General features: G+C 41.0%; 1 long non-coding RNA gene across 1 annotated transcript; it reads right to left on the bottom strand.

Annotated features, from left to right (window-relative positions):
- Window positions 1-22,738: 22,738 nt before the first annotated feature.
- Window positions 22,739-23,079, bottom strand: LOC128662406 (uncharacterized). The gene is made up of 2 exons (XR_008402773.1): window positions 23,026-23,079; window positions 22,739-22,899 (listed from the first exon to the last, which is right to left on the bottom strand). It is a non-coding gene; the product is annotated as an uncharacterized LOC128662406 (long non-coding RNA).

The following is a 23,079-nucleotide window of genomic DNA, read 5'->3' as shown; positions in this document are numbered from 1 at the left end:
TATTACTTAACCTATTAAATTGTGTGACAAAAATCATATGGTTTGACTTCGTTTTTTGTTTATTTATCTTATCTGAATTGTTCTCATTCATGATCGCATCTAATTGTTTAGAGATCAAAGATGGAGGATAGTTTCTATTTATAAATTTGTTCGCCATTTGTTCCAATCTATATTTACATTGTTCTTGATCCGATACTATTCTTTTCACACGAGTAAACTGACTTTTAGGGATTGCCTGAAAGACATTTTCTGGATGGTAGCTCCCATATTTCAGCAAGTTGTTCCTGTCAGTACTCTTTGTGTAAAGATCAGTATATAGAAATCCCTCCTTATTATAGACAATAGTATCAAGATACTCAATCCTCACCTCATTCATATTCAGTGTAAACTTTAAACCTGTAACTGAATTATTAAGATCCTGTACAAATGACAGGAGGCTACCAACGTCGCCCCCCCCCCCACACGCCAAACACATCATCGATATATCTCCACCAGGAGGCACCATAACGTTGAAAAGATAGATGAGAATATACAAAATATTCTTCAAAACAATGCTACCCATGTCTGAATTGTTCCCACTGTAGCTCTATGATCAAAGGGGAAATTTTTTATCATCCCATTACTGGGAAGAAATATAAAATAAATAAGTATCTCACATGCAGGGCTACATACTGTATCTATCTTATTAAATGTCCGTGTGGCTGGGGGCAGAGCCAGCAGCCGCACATACCAGACGCACATCTATAGAGCTCCTGATGTATAGGTTAATTAGCTTGCTAAATACACATTGAACAACCTATTTGTGGGTTAATTGGACTGGTTGGGGGACACCCTGAACCTCTGCACTGCCCGCTTGACAGTTATAGGGCAAAACTCCAAGATCTACAGAAAGATTCAAGTACCGGGTGAGACCTGAACTGCCGTGAAGGGCCCTGACCACCGCACACACGCATAACTCATAGCGCTCACATCTGACTTTATAAGCGCTCACTTGCTCTGCTCTTGGCTCCGGAGGGTCGGGGATCCGCTCCAGAGTCCAACTTAGCCGCATCGTTAAGGACTTTACATATCTCTGAGGCGGCAAGAAAGAAAAACCTCCGATTCAAGTACCGGGTGAGACCTGAACTGCCGTGAAGGGCCCTGACCACCGCACACACACATAACTCATAGCGCTCACATCTGACTTTATAAGCGCTCATTTGCTCTGCTCTTGGCTCCGGAGGGTCGGGGATCCACTCCGGAGTCCAACTTAGCCGCATCGTTAAGGACTTTACATATCTCTGAGGCGGCAAGAAAGAAAAATCTCCGGTATGGAGGGAACAGCACAATAAATGTGAGTAACGGTCGGGTGGGCACCAATTTCTGTATACTCAGCCCACAAGTCAAATATAACTGTTTACAGAACACCAAGGTCAGGGGAAAACAAATAAGAGATACCTGTTTTACTAACTGTGAGGGATCTGAAAGACTTGAGACTGTGGCGGGAAAATCGCCATCTTTGAAGCATTAAAAGACCTGCGTATCAGCTCATACAGGGGCCTGTAACAAAAGATACCTGGAGCCTCATATCAGTGTTAAGGGGCAAAGGATAGATATATTAAAACTGCAGCTTGCCTACATTTCTTCAGTGCAGAACAGACATTACAAGATATTACAGAACTGCTGCCACGTGGGTTCTTTTTCCTAGCACAGACATCCCTTTTTTTTTTCTTTTCAGCACAGACATCTGATAAACATTTGTGCATTACCAAAACCACAGCTCTATCTTCCCCCAACTCACCTTGACACTGTAACTTGCAATTGAAATAACTAGGATGGCAAATGTTACACCTTGAACTGTTTTTTGTGTTTTTTTTCCTTTTTATTGATGGAGCATTTCATGCACTAAAAGCCATACTGTAACAGGAAAGACAAGACATACTTGCCAGGCCTGGTCTTATATTTTAAACGCATAACTAACGTGGACACACTCTCCTTCCTTTCCTGCTGCACCTGGTTGCAGCAGGTCATACCCACATTCCTTGCCCGCCTTGGTCCAGTGGTGACAAATCCCCTGGAGAGTGTGTTTGCTGTTCTTTCCCTCTTTAGCAATTTTGATATGTCTGGCTAGGCAACTCCGCCAGATGTGGGGGGTTTAGGGGACACCTATGCTGCTGCACCCCCAAATGTGTTGCAACTAAGAGAGTCCTTGCTTCAATCTGAAAATTGTTCTTGATCTATAGTGTGAAATACACGTGAACATTTCGACTTGTGTTGGGTGTATGACACCCCTTTTATCTGAATATTGGAAATGTCCCATTCGCAGAGAAAGAAAACTGGAAACAAGACCAACTCAGGAATCAAGCGGACAGTGGTGGACCACTTTGGAGCTCCAGGTGAATCTAGCCAAACTTTGCTAGTGTCAATGGGAGAACCCGGCTCTTCTCCTCCCTCTAGCCCAGAATCAACATCCCTATCTATGGCGGCCATTCACAATTTACAAACTGGGGATCAATCTCAGACCTCTCCAACTTTTATTCTTCAATCTTTGAAAACCTTTCTTGATGAGCATCATGCTTCATTCTCCGAACAACTGACTACCACTATTGCTGATCTCAAAAAAGATCTTCACTCCACTACTGAGAGATTGGATACAGTTGAGAGAAAACAGGAAGACCTTGCTGTGGAACAATCTAATTTGCTTGGTTACACACAAATTTTGGCAGGTAATATTGCTGAATTAGAAGACAAGATGGCTGACCTAGAAAATAGGTCTCGCAGGAATAATTTACGCATCAGAGGCATATCAGAAGAAATTACCAATCCTGAACTCCTGCCGTTCTTATTGGAATATTTTACTTTACTTGCCAAACCTCAATCTCCCACAGAAAACATGGTTGACAGAGCACATAGATCCTTGAGACCTAAGGGCCTGCCTTCTGAACAGCCGAGGGATGTAATTGTGAGATTACATTTCTATACATACAAAGAACGTCTACAAAGAGCTGCTTTTCGAAACCCAGAGATGCCTAAAAAGTTTGCCACCGTTAAGGTGTTTGCGGATCTCTCCCCAAGAACTCTTCAACAAAGGAAAACTTTCACTGAAATAACGAAACATCTTCGTCAAAACAACATCAGATACAGGTGGGGGTTCCCCACGAAGTTGCATGTTACCAGAAATGACCGCACCTTCACTATTACCTCTGTTTCTCAGGGTCTGGCCCTACTCAAATCATGGGACAAGGGCTCTATCTCTGGGATGACAGATGAAGATACAATACAGAACAATAAAGGAAATCTGTCATCCCCTCACCACCGTGAATTACCAGTGTCATCTTCTATCTTGGCATCTCAAACCTCACTGAGGCCTTCTGCATCAATCTGGAACCCTATGCCTCAACGTAAGAAGTGAGACCTCGACCCCTCTCTTCTAGAGGACAATACATGAAGAACTGTCTGATGAGATGATCGTGCTTGGTAAAGTAGCAGAGACATTGATTTAGAAAGACTACATGTCTCAAAATTTAACTTAATAAGTTGAAATGTTTCTATTTTGTTTGCATAATCTATACATGCATTATGTTCTCTTTTCTTTTCTCTTCTAAGAGGATAGGAGATATCTACTGTCACTCATTCACAGGTTACAATGCTATGTATATTTACTTTGTGTTGCAACTAGCTACAGCGTGCCTATGTTTACTTGTGTGGCACATGTTCTGGTGTCCCCTTCCTAGCCCCCCCTTCTTCTTCTTCTCTATATTGTCAATTTTTTTTTTCCCTTCATTGTCATTCTTATTTGTTCACATTTTATGCTCAAGTGCCCTGCGCTCCTAGGGTGGAGAGAACATACAGAGCTAGGGGTTTAGTCTACCATACTGAGCCTATTGTATTGTAGTACTTAAGAAATGATAATTGCTTATATATACTGTGAATCCTTTTAGCCTTCTCTGTGGGGCTTTTCTTTCTTTGGAGCTTAGCAGGTTTCCCCCCCTCCTCTTCACCTTTTCTCCTTCCTCACAGATTACTTATCTTCCTGCCCTTCACTCCCCCTTGTACATCAGTTATTCGCATACCTATATATTTCATAACTTAGCTATTCACTTTATATTCATACACTCTCGCCCCTCCTAACCCCACCCTTTTCCCTGCTCATCCTTCATCAAAACATTCATCCTTTATTCATACACTTACCCGTTCCCCCTGGGTATCTATTCATAACCTGTATAACTTTGTCCCTCCATTTCCCATCCATTCATACACCTAACCTACCAGTGATTAGACTGTTTCTTGTACTTTAATTTTATAGGTGTAATTTTATGTTTGTATTTTATCTCTTTTTTTCTCACCGTTCATTTAGTAATTATAGTTCTCTGGTAAATTTGTGTACCAGTGACTTTTAGCGCGGTTAATCCTTGTATATACCGCAAAACTAATTACTTTTCCGTAAACCTCCTCTCCCTTCCTCCCCCCCCTTCCCCCCCCCTTTTTTTTTTTTTTCTTTCCCCTTCTTCCCTTCTACGATGTCTATTGTATGTGTTTCACAAAACGTAAGGGGACTTAATTCCCCTACCAAGAGAAGCTTATTGTTTCGCTCCTTAAAATACCTTAAAGCAAAAATTGTTTTCTTGCAGGAGACCCACTGGCGGATTGGGGAACCGATTCCTATCCGTTCTCCCTATTTCCCGGTTGTGGAGACAGCCTCCTTTATCAAAAAATCTAGAGGCACTGCTATATTAGTTCATAGAGATGTCACCTATGAAAAACTGCATGTGGAAGCCGACCCCCAGGGGAGATTCCTTATCTTGGTTTGTAAGTTGGAGGGAAACACCTATACATTAGCTTCTTACTATGGCCCAAACTCTTCTCAAATTAGACATCTTAAGAAATTTTTATCTCGCTTAGACAAAGTAAAGAGAGGCCTTTTGTTACTCGCTGGGGATTTCAATATGGTTATAGACCCAGCGATGGATAAAAGAGCATCCCACAATAGGCCTATAGACAAGGCTACCATGGACACATCCCAAAAATTCTTTACCCTTCTAACCCAGGCCAACCTTTTTGATGTGTGGTGCTCTTTCAATTCCACCAATAGAGATTACACTTATTACTCCCCGGTTCACGATTTCTACTCTAGAATCAATTTCTTTTTTAGTAACCCCTGGCTTTTGGATAGGATAGGAGGGTCATCCATTGGAGAAGTTACTTGGTCTGATCATAATCCAGTGTCTGTATGTCTGAATGGAGTGACTGAACCATCCCCTAGACCCCCTTGGCGCCTAATTGATTCGCTACTGTCAGTTCCGGGGCAGATTGAGAAGTTTGAGGCTGAGATTGCATAATTTCTTGAACTAAATGACACAGGAGATGTTGATAATTTCCTCCTATGGGGAGCTCTTAAAGCATACCTGCGGGGTCTATTCATTAAACTCCAGGCTCAAACTCGATGGGAATCCGTGATGTCTTTAGCCCAACTACATATGGAGCTTAGGTCCTTGAAAGACTTGCACAAGCTAACTCTAGATCCCACCCTTCTACCAAGAATCTCTTCAGTGCAACAACATCTTAGAATACTAGAAAATCAGAGAGTCCAGAATAGATTACGTGAGAATAAGAAACTATTCTATCTTAAGGGGAATAAGCCTGACTACCTGTTAGCAAGGAAGTTACGTGAGAGAGCAGCCCAGGCCAGAATTCCTTATCTAATCACTGACAATCGCAAACTGACTAACCCCAATGATATAGGGTTGGAATTTGCCAGATATTATGCAAAACTATATAATCTGCAAACCTTGGGGGGACATGCACCCCCTAAGGTTGGAGATATTAGACTGTTTCTATCTAATATATCTCTACCAAAACTTTCCGAGGAACATATTGCTACCTTAGAGGCTCCAATGTACATTGAGGAAGTTAAAGATGCCATTTTCTCTCTCAAGCCTCGGAAATCCCCTGGCCCGGATGGGTACTCTGATTTATTCTACAAAACCTTTAGTGCTTGCTTAACCCCTCTTCTCACACGTGTGTTTAACTCAGCAGAACAATTGGGCTACTTTCCGAATGAATTCCTCCAGGCATCCATTGTAACTTTACCTAAGTCTGGGAAATCCCCGGACGCTTGCCCCAATTTTAGACCGATCTCCCTTCTAAATCTAGATGCAAAGTTATATGCCAAGATCTTGGCTAAGCGCCTAAATAAGATGATCCCATGCCTAGTAACCCCAGATCAAGTGGGATTTACCTTGGGGCGACAAAGCCCTGATAATACTAGAAGATTGTTAAACATATTTTTTGAAGTAGGTCAGCTCGGTCTCCCGTGCGCTGCGGTGTCGCTTGACGCCGAGAAAGCGTTTGACCGAGTCGACTGGCTATATATGAGAGAGGTACTGCTGCATCTTGGATTTACACCTTCTATCTGCACTAAAATTTTTGCGTTATATTCCAATCCTTCAGCCCGAGTGAGGGGACTGGGGTTTTTGTCTCCTGAATTCAAAATCACTAACGGAACCCGGCAAGGGTGTCCGTTGTGCCCCTTGCTTTTCGCTCTTATGATGGAACCACTTGCGGAAGCCATTAGGAAGTCTGCTGAGATAAAGGGGATTACACTGCATGAAACTACCCAAAAGGTAGTTCTATTCGCGGATGACCTAACTGTCTTGGTCACCGATCCACTGGAATCTCTACCGAAATTATTTGATTTACTAGAAACCTTTTCGAACATCAGTATGTACAAACTTAATTACCCTAAAACTGAAGCATTCACTTTAAATATCTCCAATTCAGACTCCCAGGCATTAAAGTGACAGTTCCCTTTTGTTTGGTCCTCTACACGGCTTAAACATTTGGGGGTCTATCTATCGCACAATATCTCTACTATTATATCATCTAACTTTCACCCCCTACTGTGTAAGTTTAAAGAATACCTTGCAAAATGGGACTCACCTAATATTTCCTGGTGGGGCAGGATAGCTGCTATTAAAATGAACCTCTTGCCAAAATTGACATATCTTTTCCGGTGCCTCCCTCTTCCTATTCCTAAGAGCATCATTTCACAGTTCTAGCGACTGTGCAACAATTTTATTTGGAAGAGAAAGCGTCCTAGAGTGGCGATGAAAATTATGTCATATCCAATATTGGCTGGCGGAGCGGCAGCTCCTAATATAGCAGTCTACCATGAGGCATCCAGATTAGCCCATATTACAGCCTGGGGTTTGGAGCCTTCTGAAAGTAGGTGGGCGGAAATTGAGCAGGCGTCTCTGCCAACCCACTCTATCACAGGCTTACTGGGTGCCTTAGCAGATCCACATCCTCTGGAGTGGAAGGCACTAGAGATTCAGTCTGTAAGAGATTTGTTCTCGGATACGGGCTTGCTCTCAGTCACCCTCTTTCAAAGCAGATTTTCCCCCTCACCCCTGATGAGCTTTGAGTTCTTTCGATTGCGAAACTTCTTGCGTTCTTGGGGCTTTACTCCAGGACCCCTAATATCCCGAACTTTGTGGGAAAGCTTTGGGATGCAAGATACCTCGCCCCAAGAGTGTTTTCTCTTGCCTACTCTGCTCTCATACAGGCACCTATATACAATAAGTCTTTCTATATCACACATTGGGAGGGTGCTCTGCATTTCAATGCCCCTGAAGAGGCATGGAGGTCTGCAGCCTTACTAACTAAGAGTACGGTTCATAGTACTACCTACTTTGAACTCTATTTCAAGATCTTGACACAATGGCATTACACCCCCTTACGCTTATTCCAGATCTCCAAAACAAACTCCCCCATGTGTTGGAGGGGATGTGGCAGAGTGGGATCCCCGGCCCATATGTGGTGGGAATGTCCCAAGATTCAGAGAATCTGGGCTAGGGCATTCTATTATTGCACCAAACTAGGCTTGGTGGAATCTAATCGACCAGCTGCAGCGCTGTTTCATTTATTCACTGACAAGCTGCCTCGACATTTAAAGTTACTGTGTGTATATATCTTCATGTCTGTTAAACTACATATCGCTAAGGCATGGCTCCAATCTAAGGGCCCAAGATGGAGTCAGATTAAGTCTACAATGGCACATATTGAAACCATGGAATGCGCGGTTTTTGCAGCTAACAACAAAATCACGATCCACTGTTTATGTTGGGAAGCCTGGCGACAATGCCTAGAAGGGGAGATTACTACATGCTAGAAATACTTTCTGCTTCATGTATTGGGATTCTTAGTGATACCACCTATGGGGGGTGAGTGTCGACCGCCGGTGAGTTCTCCTGCAGAGATCTAGAATTATAATGTCTTTTGGAATTAGAGGAGGGAAGCTATTTCCCTTCCCTCTTCCCTTTCCCCCTTTTTCCTTTCCCTCCTTCTTCCCCTCTTTTCCCTTCCCCCCTTCGCCCCCCCCCCCCCATTTTTTTTTCTTTCTCTTTTCTCTCTCCCCTTCTCCTTCCCTCCCTCCCCTCTTTCCTTTTCTTGTACTACATGCTATGCATTTGTTGAGTTGCTCTATCTCTTGCTTGATATTAATAATTACCTCGACAATCTATGTTTCTATTACATAATATTGTTTATTGACTGTTAATGGACCGTTGTGTTATAAAACAAAAAATATGTGAGGTTTGCTTAGCCTTGGTACCCTTCGTATGACATACTATTGTTGTTATTATTCACTTGATGTTAGTGGTCACTGATCAACATGCTATAACTATGCTTCTGTATGACACTACGTCTTGTTGTTATGTAGCAGTTTCACCTGTATATGTACATGTATGTCTTTTTTATCGTAAACCTCAATAAAAATTATTCAAAAAAAAAAAAAAAAATGTCTGTGTGGCCAAATTTATATTGGCGAGACCTGTAGAGAGGTAAGGGAGAGGATAACTGAACACAAATCTAATATCAGATGTAAGAATAAAGAAGCGCCAGTTTCCTCTCACTTCCTCTCTATGGGTCATAATATCAGTCAACTTAGGTTTCAAATGATTGAACAAGTAGATAGGCCTAGAAGGGGTGGAGATAGGGAACGACTATTAAAAATGAGAGAGATGTTCTGGGTATATAAACTAGAGTGCATGAAGCCAAAGGGTATGAACAAAGATTTTGACTGGAGTCTTTTTCTCTGATAAAATCTGTGATAATCTATTAAGATAAAATTATGTTTCTCTATTGACAACATAAATAACATCAGCTGTTTGAAATAATTTTGCTATGCATTGTTCCTCTTTTTAAATTTGTACTTGGTTGTATATGTCTTTTTAAGTGATTTTATCTATGTGTTTATTCACCTCCTGTGTTGAATTTGGAGTTGCATTGAATTATTGCATCCACAAGATGGCACTGTTGTGCAGTTGGATTCTAACACAGGATGTAGAATAATATGTAAGGGTATATAAGGCATACACCTGTGTATCTAATTATACATGATTAAGAGCCTGGTGTGGCTTGAAACGTTGTAACTGTTTGTTTGGGACCCCATGTGAAATAAAGGTCTTTTAAGAAAACTTGGTGGCTGGAATACTCTTTGAATCTGGATTGACTGGGACCTGGCAAGTCCTTTTTTGTTCCGTGCCCCACTGAAAAAGCAAAGGTGTGCTGTTTCTTCAAAATCATTTGTGGGTCATGTACACTGTCAGGTAATCAGTATATGTAGCGCCTAGCTGTACAATGTACACTGTCAGGTAATCAGTATATATAGTGCCTAGCTGTGTCATGTAAATTGTCAGGTAATTATAATATGTTGTGCCTAGCTGTACCATGTACACTGTCAGGTTATCGGTATAGGTAGTGCCTAGCTGTACCATTTAAACTGTCAGGTAATCAGTATATGTAGTGCCTATCTGTGTCATGTACACTGTCAGGTAATCAGTATATGTAGTACCTAGCTGTGTGATTTACACTGTCAGGTAATCAGTATATAGTGCCTAGCTGTGTCATTTACACTGTCAGTGTCAGGGTGCCAGGAATCAGACTGAGATAGAGAAGTGCAAAAATAATCACACCTTTATTAATTGCAAAAAATAATAAAACGTCCACAAGTCAAATAACAAGCCAGGAGTCAAAACCAGAGCTGGTAGTCAGACGAGCCAAGTCAGGAGCCAATGCGAATAGTCAGACGAGCCGGAATCAGGAACAAGGAAAACAGCAGAGTCAGAAACAAGCCAGGGATCAGGAACCAGGAAGGACGTCAGGCAGCCAGGTAATACACAGGAACTCTCACAAACAGGTATGAGACAACGCAAAGGCAAAGCATACTGAGCAGAGGCCCTTTAAATAATAAGTGATGACATCACAATTCTGAGACTGCATCCTGTCTCACATGGATGATGCACACCAGTCTGGCCATAAAAGGAAGTGCAGGAAGTGAGCAGCATCCCCCATAATGCACAATAGTCAGGAAGAGAGGTGAGTAAAATAGCTGCCAGCAGCACATGGCAAACACAACAGGGGAAAAACCCTGACAGTACCCTCCCCTCAACGACCCCCCCCCATGGGAGGACAAAAGGCTTATTGGGGAAACGACATGGAAGGCACGGATGAGGGCAGGAGCATGAACATCAGAGGAGGGAACCCAAGAAAGCTCCTCCGGACCGTAGCCCCTCCAGTGAACCAAATACTGTACACGGCCCCTGGACATACGAGAGTCAATAATGCTGCTGACCTCATACTCCTCATGGTTGTCAACAAAGATAGGACGGGGACGAGGCAACACAGTGGTAAACCGATTACAAACCAATGGTTTCAAGAGGGAGACATGAAAAACATTGGAGATGCGCATAGCAGGAGGAAGGTCAAGAGTGCAGGCCACAGGATTAACCCGTCTGAGTATTCGAAAAGGACCAACATAACGGGGAGCCAATTTATTGGAAGGCACATGAAGGTTCAAGTTGCGGGAGGACAGCCAAACTCTCTCACCAACCTGGTAGGAAGGTAGCCTACGATCAGCCTGGAACTTTTGACGCTGCATAGAACGATGAAGGCAATCCTGAATCTGCACCCATGTGGAACGGAGTTGCCGGAGATGCTCCTCCAAAGCCGGAATACCCTGAGACATGAATGAATCGGGCAACAAGGATGGTTGAAACCCATAATTCGCCATGAACGGGGATAACTTGGAGGAAGCATTAATAGCACTATTACGAGCAAACTCTGCCCAAGGTAAAAGCTCAGACCAATTATTGTGGTGATCTGAGACATAGCAAAGGAGGAACTGTTCCAGAGCTTGATTAGACCGTTCCGCAGCCCCATTGGATTGAGGGTGATATGCCGAGGAGAAGGAAAGCTGGATCCACATTTGTGCACAAAAGGAACGCTAAAATCTGGAGACAAACTGGCTACCCCATCTCCTTGGGTAACCCATGTAAACGGAAGACCTCCTGGGCAAAAATTGAAGCAAGCTCCTGAGCGGTAGGCAGCTTCATCAAGGGAATGCAATGTGACATTTTAGAAAAATGGTCAACCACCATAAGGATAACAGTATTGCCATTGGAAACAGGGAGCTCATCAATGAAGTCCATGGAAAGATGTGTCCAAGGACGCTCACCATTAGCAATAGTTTAAAGAAGACCCACATGAAGACGTCGATGAGTCTTATTGTGTGCACAAACTGAGCAGGAGGCAACATAAGCAGCAACATCAGAACGAAGACCTGGCCACCAGAATTGTCGAGTGACAGACCAAATCATTTGGTTCTTGCCTGGGTGACCTGCGGCTTTAGGATAGTGGTAAGTGTGTAAAAGTTTAGGTCGAAGATTCTCAGGAACAAAACACTTACCACTAGGTTTCTCAGGAGGTGCATTGGTTTGTGCAGCCAGGATCTCCTCCCCCAAGGAAGAAGTCAAATTAGTACGTATGGTAGCCAAAATATGGTCAGGGGGTATAACAGGAGTAGGTACAGACTCCTCCTTGGACAGAGGCAACAATTGTCGAGAGAGGGCATCAGTCCTAACATTCTTACTACCAGGCAGGTAGGAGACCACATAATTAAACCGAGACAAAAATAGCGCCCATCTGGCCTGTCAGGGCAACAAACGTTTTGCTTCAGATAGATAAGTTAAATTCTTGTGGTCAGTAAGAATGAGCACTGGCACGCTAGTACCCTCGAAAAGATGCCTCTATTCCTTAAGTGCCAAAATTATGGCCAGTAATTCCCTGTTGCCAATTTGATAATTGCACTCTGCTGGAGACAATTTCTTAGAGAAGAAACCACACGGATGCAAGGAACCATCAGGCGTGGGATGTTGAGACAAGAGGGCACCTACTCCAGTCTCAGACGCATCGACCTCAAGAACGAAAGGTAGGATAGGGTTAGGATGAACCAGAACTGGAGCGGTGGCAAAGGCAGTCTTAAGACTATCAAAGACCTTAATGACAGTAGGTGACCAATGGAGTGGATCATTCTCTTTACGGGTCATGTCTGTGATAGGTTTGACCAAGGAAGAATTTTTTTTAATAAACTTTCTAAAGTAAATGGCGAACCCAAAAAAACGTTGAATAGACCGAAGACCAACTGGGTGAGGCCACTGCAGAACTGCAGATAACTTGTCAGGATCCATGGAGAACCCTGCAACGGAGATAACATAACCTAGGAAGTTTACTTGAGTCTAATGGAACTCACATTTCTCGAGTTTACAAAACAGGGCGTTGTCACGTAGTCTCTGAAGAACCCGTGAAACATCAGAACAATGAGCCTCAAGTGTGGGTGAGTGTATGAGGATGTCGTCTAAGTACACCACAACACACGGTTGCAACACATCTCATAGTCGTAGGACATCATTAATAAATTCCTGAAAAACAGCAGGAGCATTACATAGGCCAAAGGGCATTACAAGATACTCATAATGCCTGCTCCTGGTGTTAAATGCTGTTTTCCATTCGTGGCCCTCCTTAATGCTAACGAGATTGTACGCTCCTCTCAAATCAAGTTTAGTAACAATTCTGAGACTGCATCCTGTCTCACATGGATGATGCACACCAGTCTGGCCATAAAAGGAAGTGCAGGAAGTGAACAGCATCCCACACACTGCACCATAGTCAGGAAGAGAGGTGAGTAAAATTGCTGCCAACAGCACATGGCAAAGACAACAGGGAAAAACCCTGACAGTCAGGTAATCAGTATATGTAGTGCCTAGATGTGTGATATACACTGTCAGGTAATCAGTATATGTAGTGCCTAGCTGTGTCATGTACACTGTCAGGTAATCAGTATATGTAGTGCCTAGCTGTACAATGCACACTGGCAGGTAATCAGTATATGTAGTTCCTAGATGCACCATGTACACTGTCAGGTAATCAGTATATGTAGTGCCTAGATGTGTCATGTACACTGTCAGGTAATCAGTATATGAAGTGCCTAGCTGCGTCATGTACACTGTCAGGCAATCAGTATATGTAGTTCCTAGCTGCACCATGTGCACTGTCAGGTAATCAGTATATGTAGTTCCTAGCTGTACCATGTACACTGTCAGGTAATCAGTATATGTAGTGCCTAGCTGTGTCATGTATACTGTCAGGTAATCAGTATATGTAGTGCCTAGCTGTGTCATGTACAGTGTCAGGTAATCAGTATATGTAGTTCCTAACTGTACCATGTACACTGTCAGGTAATCAGTATATGTAGTTCCTAGATGTGTCATGTACACTGTCAGGTAATCAGTATATGTAGTTCCTAGCTATACCATGTACACTGTCATTTAATCAGTATGTATGTAGTTCCTATCTATACCATGTACACTGTTAGGTAATCAGTATATGTAGTACCTAGCTGTGTCATGTACACTGTCAGGTAATCAGTATATGTAGTTCCTAAATGTACCATGTACACTGTCAGGTAATCAGTATATGTAGTACCTAGCTGTGTCATGTACAGTGTCAGGTAATCAGTATATGTAGTTCCTAAATGTACCATGTACACTGTCAGGTAATCAGTATATGTAGTTCCTATCTATACCATGTACACTGTTAGGTAATCAGTATATGTAGTTCCTAGCTGTACCATGTACACTGTCAGGTAATCAATATATGTAGTGCCTAGCTGTACCATGTACACTGTCAGATAATCAGTATATGTAGTGCCTAGCTGTGTCATGTACATTGTCAGATAATCAGTATATGTAGTTCCTAGCTGTACCATGTACACTGTCAGGTAATCAGTATATGTAGTTCCTATCTATACCATGTACACTGTTAGGTAATCAGTATATGTAGTGCCTAGCTGTGTCATATATACTGTCAGGTAATCAGTATATGTAGTTCCTAGCTGTACCATGTACACTGTCAGGTAATCAGTATATGTAGTGCCTAGATGTGTCATATACACTGTCAGGTAATCAGTATATGTAGTTCCTAGCTGTACCATGTACACTGTCAGATAATCAGTATATGTAGTTCCTAGCTGTACCATGTACACTGTCTGGTAATCAGTATATGTAGTTCCTAGCTGTACCATGTACACTGTCAGGTAATCAGTATATGTAGTGCCTAGCTGTGTAATTTTCACTGTCAGGTAATCAGTATATGTAGTGCCTAGCTGTGTCATTTACACTGTCAGGTAATCAGTATATGTAGTGCCTAGCTGTGTCATGTACACTGTCAGGTAATCAGTATATGTAGTGCCTAGCTGTGTCATTTACATTGTCAGGTAATCAGTATATGTAGTGCCTAGCTGTGTCATGTACACTGTCAGGTAATCAGTATATGTAGTTCCTAGCTGCACCATGTGCACTGTCAGGTAATCAGTATTATAGCACATCTTTGTTAGAACTGATCAATTAAACTACATCTAAAATATCACTTTCTGATTTTAAAAAAGGGAAGAGTTCACCGTCACTTTAAGCTTACACTTCATGGACAGACTCAATGCGCCTTCAGGTTTCCCAACTGCTGTAAAAATACTAACCCTGCCACATATCTGTGCCTAACTGGTTTCTGCTGAAATGACCAGACAAGGAATTAAAAAACAAAGGACATTTTGCTGACATAATAACTATGAGTAGTTTGTCTACCCCAGCAACAAGTCTTTATTGGCTCCTCTAAATAAGGTGAGAGGTGGATGGAGATTGTATATTAAAAACAATTGTTTTTTATCAAACAAGGTGATAATGCATTTAAAAATTTTTATATTATTTTATTGAGGTTTTTAGAACATATAAAATATGATAATTATTTAGTTACATCAATATTCATTGGACAGGTTGTTCTCAAGTCAAAAAAGTCATGTTATCTGAAAGCAGATATGGTCTAACAAGGGGAACAGAAAAATAATATAAAAGAAGACAAAAAAACAACAACATTATCATAGTAATCTGCCTCTTAGCTGTAGACAAATGATGCTATTAAAAAGGAAATGGAGATGAAAAGGTATGAACTACTAACAAAATGTAGTAAATTAATTAATATCAGTAATAGTTGATAAAATAGAAGTCTACAAAGAGACTGAGCATACTCATGTGAAACCTCATTTTCTCTAGTAAGTATTCCCCTTAGGTCTTATATGAACTCTTTTGGACCTAATTACTCTAATGCTATAGTTTAAGGGAAGACTAGCATTTGTAATGGATTGGCCACTAATGGGCCTTAGTACACATTTAAGCAAAAACTAGTAATTCATGTTGTAATACTAGCTAAGTTGGAATGGGCGTTTAGTGTATTTATGGTGAAAGATATGGAAGTGAGCTGATATTTGTTAGTAAGAGAATTGAGTCATCGATCATGAGATGTCTAATATGGGATGATAATTTGATCCCAACATATGGATCGTAACTGTACTCGGCTTCTGGACCGATTGTCTTCTCCAGCGAAACTCAGTCTGGGATGGTCTCTAGCCATGGAGCCCATATCTTGTTGTATTTGTCCAACCTGTCTTGGGCCTTAAAAGGGTAAAGTTCTATATTTGTAATGCATTTCATAATGGAAATAATCTGAGATAAATGTGAGGTATTAATCCTCCGCCATTCTCTTGTGATGGCTAACTTCGTTGACATGAAGAAGTAAACTAGAAGGGATTTAGAAGAAGTGGGGAGGAATCTCCAAACATCTTACGTAGAGTGGATGGAACTAAATGCCATCTAACTAATATTTTCTAATGGAGTTCCAACATGGTGGCGCAATGTAGAGTCTTCTTGGTGAAGACTATCTTTATGCCTGCTCTTAGTGTCCAGTGTGAAACCTAGGTCCCTTTCCCATGCGTTATGTTGATTTATTTTATGCTGTGGGTGGTTCGAGAGGAGTAACATATAGTGGTATGATAAGGATCACTAAATATTTTAAAATGAAGAGAGGGAGGTATTTGATATCTCTCGCACAATTGCGAGAAATGCATCCATTTACTATTTTCATATAGATCTTTAACATAAACCACCTTTGTGCACTGCCAGGTGCCTATATGTGTGTCTGAGAGACAATGGAGAGAGCTAGCTATGGAGTGAATGGGGGAGTTATGGGGAGCTACTTCAGTACTATGTTTGAGATGGTCCCAAAACGTTAATGTGCCTAGTATAACTGGGTGATCTATGTTTAATTTCCTCTTACAGGGAGTGCAGAATTATTAGGCAAGTTGTATTTTTGAGGATTAATTTTATTATTGAACAACCATGTTCTCAATGAACCCAAAAAACTCATTAATATCAAAGCTGAATACTTTTGGAAGTAGTTTTTAGTTTGTTTTTAGTTATAGCTATTTTAGGGGGATATATGTGTGTGCAGGTGACTATTACAGTGCATAATTATTAGGCAACTTAACAAAAAACAAATATATACCCATTTCAATTATTTATTTTTACCAGTGAAACCAATATAACATCTCAACATTCACAAATATACATTTCTGACATTCAAAAACAAAACAAAAACAAATCAGTGACCAATATAGCCACCTTTCTTTGCAAAGACACTCAAAAGCCTGCCATCCATGGATTCTGTCAGTGTTTTGATCTGTTCACCATCAACATTGCGTGCAGCAGCAACCACAGCCTCCCAGACACTGTTCAGAGAGGTGTACTGTTTTCCCTCCTTGTAAATCTCACATTTGATGATGGACCACAGGTTCTCAATGGGGTTCAGATCAGGTGAACAAGGAGGCCATGTCATTAGATTTTCTTCTTTTATACCCTTTCTTGCCAGCCACGCTGTGGAGTACTTGGACGCGTGTGATGGAGCATTGTCCTGCATGAAAATCATGTTTTTCTTGAAGGATGCAGACTTCTTCCTGTACCACTGCTTGAAGAAGGTGTCTTCCAGAAACTGGCAGTAGGACTGGGAGTTGAGCTTGACTCCATCCTCAACCCGAAAAGGCCCCACAAGCTCATCTTTGATGATACCAGCCCAAACCAGTACTCCACCTCGCTGGCGTCGGAGTCGGACTGGAGCTTTCTGCCCTTTACCAATCCAGCCACGGGCCCATCCATCTGGCCCATCAAGACTCACTCTCATTTCATCAGTCCATAAAACCTTAGAAAAATCAGTCTTGAGATATTTCTTGGCCCAGTCTTGACGTTTCAGCTTGTGTGTCTTGTTCAGTGGTGGTCGTCTTTCAGCCTTTCTTACCTTGGCCATGTCTCTGAGTATTGCACACCTTGTGCTTTTGGGCACTCCAGTGATGTTGCAGCTCTGAAATATGGCCAAACTGGTGGCAAGTGGCATCTTGGCAGCTGCACGCTTGACTTTTCTCAGTTCATGGGCAGTTATTTTGCGCCTTGGTTTTTCCACACGCTTCTTGCGACCCTGTTGACTATTTTGAATGAAACGCTTGATTGTTCGATGATCACGCTTCAGAAGCTTTGCAATTTTAAGAGTGCTGCATCCCTCTGCAAGATTTCTCACTATTTTTGACTTTTCTGAGCCTGTCAAGTCCTTCTTTTGACCCATTTTGCCAAAGGAAAGGAAGTTGCCTAATAATTATGCACACCTGATATAGGGTGTTGATGTCATTAGACCACACCCCTTCTCATTACAGAGATGCACATCACCTAATATGCTTAATTGGTAGTAGGCTTTCGAGCCTATACAGCTTGGAGTAAGACAACATGCATAAAGAGGATGATGTGGTCAAAATACTCATTTGCCTAATAATTCTGCACTCCCTGTATAGTATGAAGCTATCCAAGGTGAGTCTGTCAGTTAAAGTCCTATCAGAATTAATGCTTTTTCTACTTCCTGCCATCTAGGAGTAATTTTGTATATATTCCATCCTGTGGTATGTGATAATCTAGCTGCAGCATGATATATGATGAAATTTGGGAGAGCTAAACCACCTTCAGTCATTGGTCTTTGTAGGATTGTCTTGAAGTCCTTGGTTTTCATCCACCCCATATGTATATAGTAATCTTGAAAAAGGAAAACAATATTCAGAGGTGCAAGATGGAAAAAAACACACAATATAGTAATCTTGCTCTATATTTCATTGAGAATAGATCTAGGTACAGTGAGTGGTATGCACCTTAATAAATAGGTTATTTTAGGAAGAAAAGTCATTTTGATGGCTGCTATACGTCCCGTCCAAGAAATTTCAGTAAATTCCCAGGATTCAAGCATTTGTTTGAGATCTGGGATCTTTTCAGTGTAGATTTTTTTAGCTATTACTATGGGGATATCTGGGCTTAGATAGAATCCCATATGTTTGAGTGCCTGTGAAGACCATTGGAGTTTGTAATGGTGCTGAAGCCTGAGTAGATCTGCTAGAAAGATATTATTGTTTAGGTCTTCTGTTTTAGAAATATTCATTTTACAATAACTTAGGTAGCCGAAAAATGCAAGAAGATCAAAGACCACTGGTAGGGACATACTTAGTACTACTTAAGCGGGTGGCACCGGGGCCTTGGTTTGACATATCACATTGAAAAAGGCTGAATAATACAGCCGAAACGCGTTTGTGCTCTTAGTAAGCACACTTTAGGTGCACTATTTGTTGGTTTTAACGCTGTCCCTAGTCCCTGACACCTGAAGCCGAGGGATCTGCTATCGGCCAGGAAACAGGGGGGCTAGGTGTTCAGTTTTATGTTTGGGTACTTTACCAAGGTGGTCCTTGTTTTAACATGAACTTAATAATTTTTTTAAATAACTACTAATTAGGAATGAGTGCTAGTAAAACCCTTTTCTTTTTTGGTTCCCTTACCAATTTGTAATAATACACAGGAGCTCTCACAATCAGGTCTGAGACAATGCAAGGGCAAAGCATACTGAACAGAGGCCCTTTAAATAATAGTTGATGACATCACATTTCTGAAACTGCATCCTGTCTTACAGATTATGTACACCAGTCTGGCCATAAAAGGAAGTGCAGAAAATTAGCAGCATCACAGTATGCACCAGAGTCAGCAAAAGGAGTAAAATGGCTGCCAGCAGCACATGGCAAACAGGAGCAGAATGTCAGTTTTTTTCTCCCCTGCTTTGAGTGTAACAATATTATAATATAGCTAGTTTGTTGCAGCCAGTATGATGATTCTCTTACTGGGTCGCAACATCTGGTTTACGACGTGTGTGTGTTTTGTATGAGAGGGAGTGTGTGTTGTATGTGTAATGTGAGATTGTGTGTAATATGAGATTGAGTATGTATTGTATGAGAGGGTGCAGTGTGTATTGTATGTGTAATTTGAGAGTGTGTATTTGTGTTGTATGAAAGTGCTTTATCATCCTCCAATGCAAGGGGAGGGTGTGTTGGAGATTGAAGAAACAAAATCTCTCCTCATTCCCAGCCCTGTGCATGTGATGTGTCATATCAAATGCACATAGGAGGTACAAAGAGCTTTTTTTTTTGAAGGAGCAGATTCTTCCCTTTCAAATGCTGCGTTTAAATCTCCCCACCCCCAAAGAATATATATATATATATATATATATATAAACCTCAGTCAAATCAATATTCTGACTAAAGGGTTGTGTTAACAGAACACTTGCCTCCCAACTAATCTACAGCCACCAATGAGTTTTAAAACAGGGCAGTTACATTTTTTGTTTTTAAATGCGGGACCTCTAATTTGCTGGTTATGTTTATTGTAATAGTTATCTCCCAATTAAACTATGCATCAGGGTGCACAGCCCCCTCCAACACATGCATTCTATATGGGGGGGGGGGTTGAATTTCTACATACCCACCTCTCAAAAGGTTTTGCCTCTTGCCCTTCTAAGAAGCAATTTATTGCCTTAATACAAAAAAGGGACCCCCACCCACATATATAGTGACTAAATGCATTCCCCTTTTGTGAGGGAAAACATACCTAGGTAATCTCCATGACAACAGTTGGCCACCTTATCGAACTATAGGCATAACTCCAATTCAAGAGTGTAGTTTGAAACTTTTATTCACCTCCACATGCTAATGTGGCTACTCACAAGATTTAAAACAGCCCATAAGATCCATACAACATGAGATGCAGAACTTAGCTCTTGGTCCCAGACGGAGGGGGGGGGGAATCCTAAAAAGGATTTCCTAGCTGAAGGATATAAGTCCGTCCCACCAGATTCTATTTTGATTCATTGGTTGTCTGAGTAGTCTTAGTATCCCAAATATTTGGAGGGACCCATTAAATTGTAATATCTTGAGGATTTTTATCATGCATTAATTTAAAATGTGAAACACCGATTCTCAAACCCCGTTCCTATATTTCTAATGTGCCCCCTCAATCTATACTTGATCTTCCTTTTTATTCTTCCTATATACACATCATAACACTTGCACCTCAACTGGTAGGTAACATAGGGGGAATGACAAGTGCATCTACTTTTACATTGGCACTATCCAGACCTATACAGGGGCACATGATACAACCATTTTGCTTACAAGGGGGGGGGGGGGGGGTAAATAGACTACTCAAATTAAGACAATAGGAAACCTTTTGGATAAAAAAAAAACACGTGTCAGCAGCCAAGAGGGCTAAATATAGAAATTGATACACAGGCGTTTCTGTAACTAAAAATGGACTTTATTTTAATACTAAATTGTAGTTAATATTAAGGGGTTGAATGCTTACAACATTTAGAGCTAAAATGCACGCAACACTAAGAATGATAGTAATTTGTTCAATATGCAAATGTAAAGCATCTTGTTCTAAAGATTTTTATGTCTCCTGATGTTACACATACATTGTGATTATTCATTAGAACTATCTTTAGTTCATGACACTTTGTTGATGCTTGTTCCACCCTCCTGATAGATCTTCTACCTATGAAGAAATCAAAACAGAAATCAGGTGGGACAGACTTTTCTCTCCTTTATCTAGGAAATCTTTTTAGGCTTCCAGTACTTTTGAGAAAGTACTGTTGATTGGAACTAAATGCATAGAGAATTACTGGAACTCTTGTCCCTTTGAGGCTTCCATAGGTCCTCACGCATTGGATGATTATATTGAGTAGAACCGAGGGCATTTTTTTAGCTCTGCAATTAATAAAACGCAGTGAAGCAGCGTTGATTAGACGTGAGCACCATTGGCGAACTCTGCAACCTGAAGGACACGTGATGACTTTCCCGTCTGGGACCGAGAGCTAAGTTCAGCATCTCATGTTGTATGGATCTTAACCCTTTAAATATTTAATTGGCACGGATGGCAGGTCTTTTTGTGCCAATATTTTTGAATTACACAGCTAAATAGCAAGTCACCGCTAGATGTCACCATTTAGCTGTGACATTCAAAGCGGCAAAGTCTGAATATAGCCGACATTTGAGCGCACGTGCTAAATACCTTTGTTGGATATATTCCGACAAAAAGGACCGCAAAGGGTTAAGGACTTTTTTAATATTGTGAGTTGCGACATTAACGTTTAGAAGCAAATAAAAAGTTATGACACTTGAATATGAGTTGCACTTAATTTTTTTTTTTTAAATTGTATTCGTGGGGCACCTGGAATTACCTTATGAGGAGGAGCAGCCTTTATTGGGACGTATTTATTTTTACATCAGTCGTCAAACCCATTAAGGAATCTAACTGAAACCACTGGGGTAGATATTAACTCTGTATGTAACTGGATTTTTAAAAACAAAAAAGTTTGACACCACATTTATGAATGAGTTCTCATTTTATTGGAATATAATTTTATAGATCTGTATTTTAGGATTTACAGCAGTGCCACTTAGTGTTTTTACACAACTCGCTTGTCTGAACTAAAGGCATAACACAAGCAAGTTGTGTACTAATAGTAAATCTGCCCCCTCTGTTGCTGTTAACTACACAGTCTTTTTAAAGAAGAGCATACTCTTTCAAAGTAGTTCTCCTATGTTCATATACTGTAGCTGCCAAGTGATTTAGACATTGTTTCTTTGTAGAGGGGTGGTTTTGGCAACGCTAAACACCCATAGGTTTATTTATGATAAGCCGATGGCTTGGTAGCTTTAAAAAAGGGACACCAAAACCAAATTTTCTCCTTTCATGATTCAGATAGATCATTACATTTTAAGCAACTTTCTAATTTACTCCTATTATAACATTCTCTTGGCATCTTTATTTGAAATGCAAGAATGTAAGTTTAGATGCCGGCCCACTTTTGGTGAACAACCTGGGTTGTCCTTGGTGGATAAATGTATCCACCAATAAATATAAGTGCTATCCAGAGGTCTGAACCAAGAAAGCTGATGCCTTACTTTTCAAATAAAGATAGCAAATATATATATAAATTTGCATGCTCTAAATCACGAAAAAAAAAAATTGCGGCACACAAAAAGCCTATTTTATTTTAACTATACACTCTAGAAGCCACTGTTGCAACAGTGGTGGCTAAACCTGAAATTAATCTTTTGTACTAGGAATGTGCAAGTTTTTGCTCAACCATTACTTTTGTAGGTTTAAAGAAATCAAGACATGAGATTTGTAGAAAACTATTTATTTATATCTATTTATACTTGTTCACTTTTTGTGGTGTGAATCCTCTTGTAATTCCAGACACCTATAACAAAAACGATGGACAGAACACCTCCGGTAACTGCTGTGCCTCTGGCCCAGGCTAAAGGTTTGTAACCAGAATCACCTGTAGGAATAAGCCATAGTTGGACAATATGTAAAATAGTTCTAACATTAGACCCAAGATGCACTTACAATTGCTTCATGCAGTGAATAATTCAGTAGCGTAGAGCGCAATTCTGATTAGTATTACCTGGTGCCTCAGCCTTCACCATGCTAGCACTGGCAAAGTAAATGGGTCCCTCAG

This window comes from Bombina bombina, chromosome 6 (genome assembly GCF_027579735.1).
Source record: "Bombina bombina isolate aBomBom1 chromosome 6, aBomBom1.pri, whole genome shotgun sequence".
NCBI classification, from domain to species: Eukaryota; Metazoa; Chordata; class Amphibia; order Anura; family Bombinatoridae; genus Bombina; species Bombina bombina.
The sequence above is the reverse complement of the archived record's forward strand: the minus strand, read 5'-3'. Positions and strand labels throughout refer to the sequence as shown.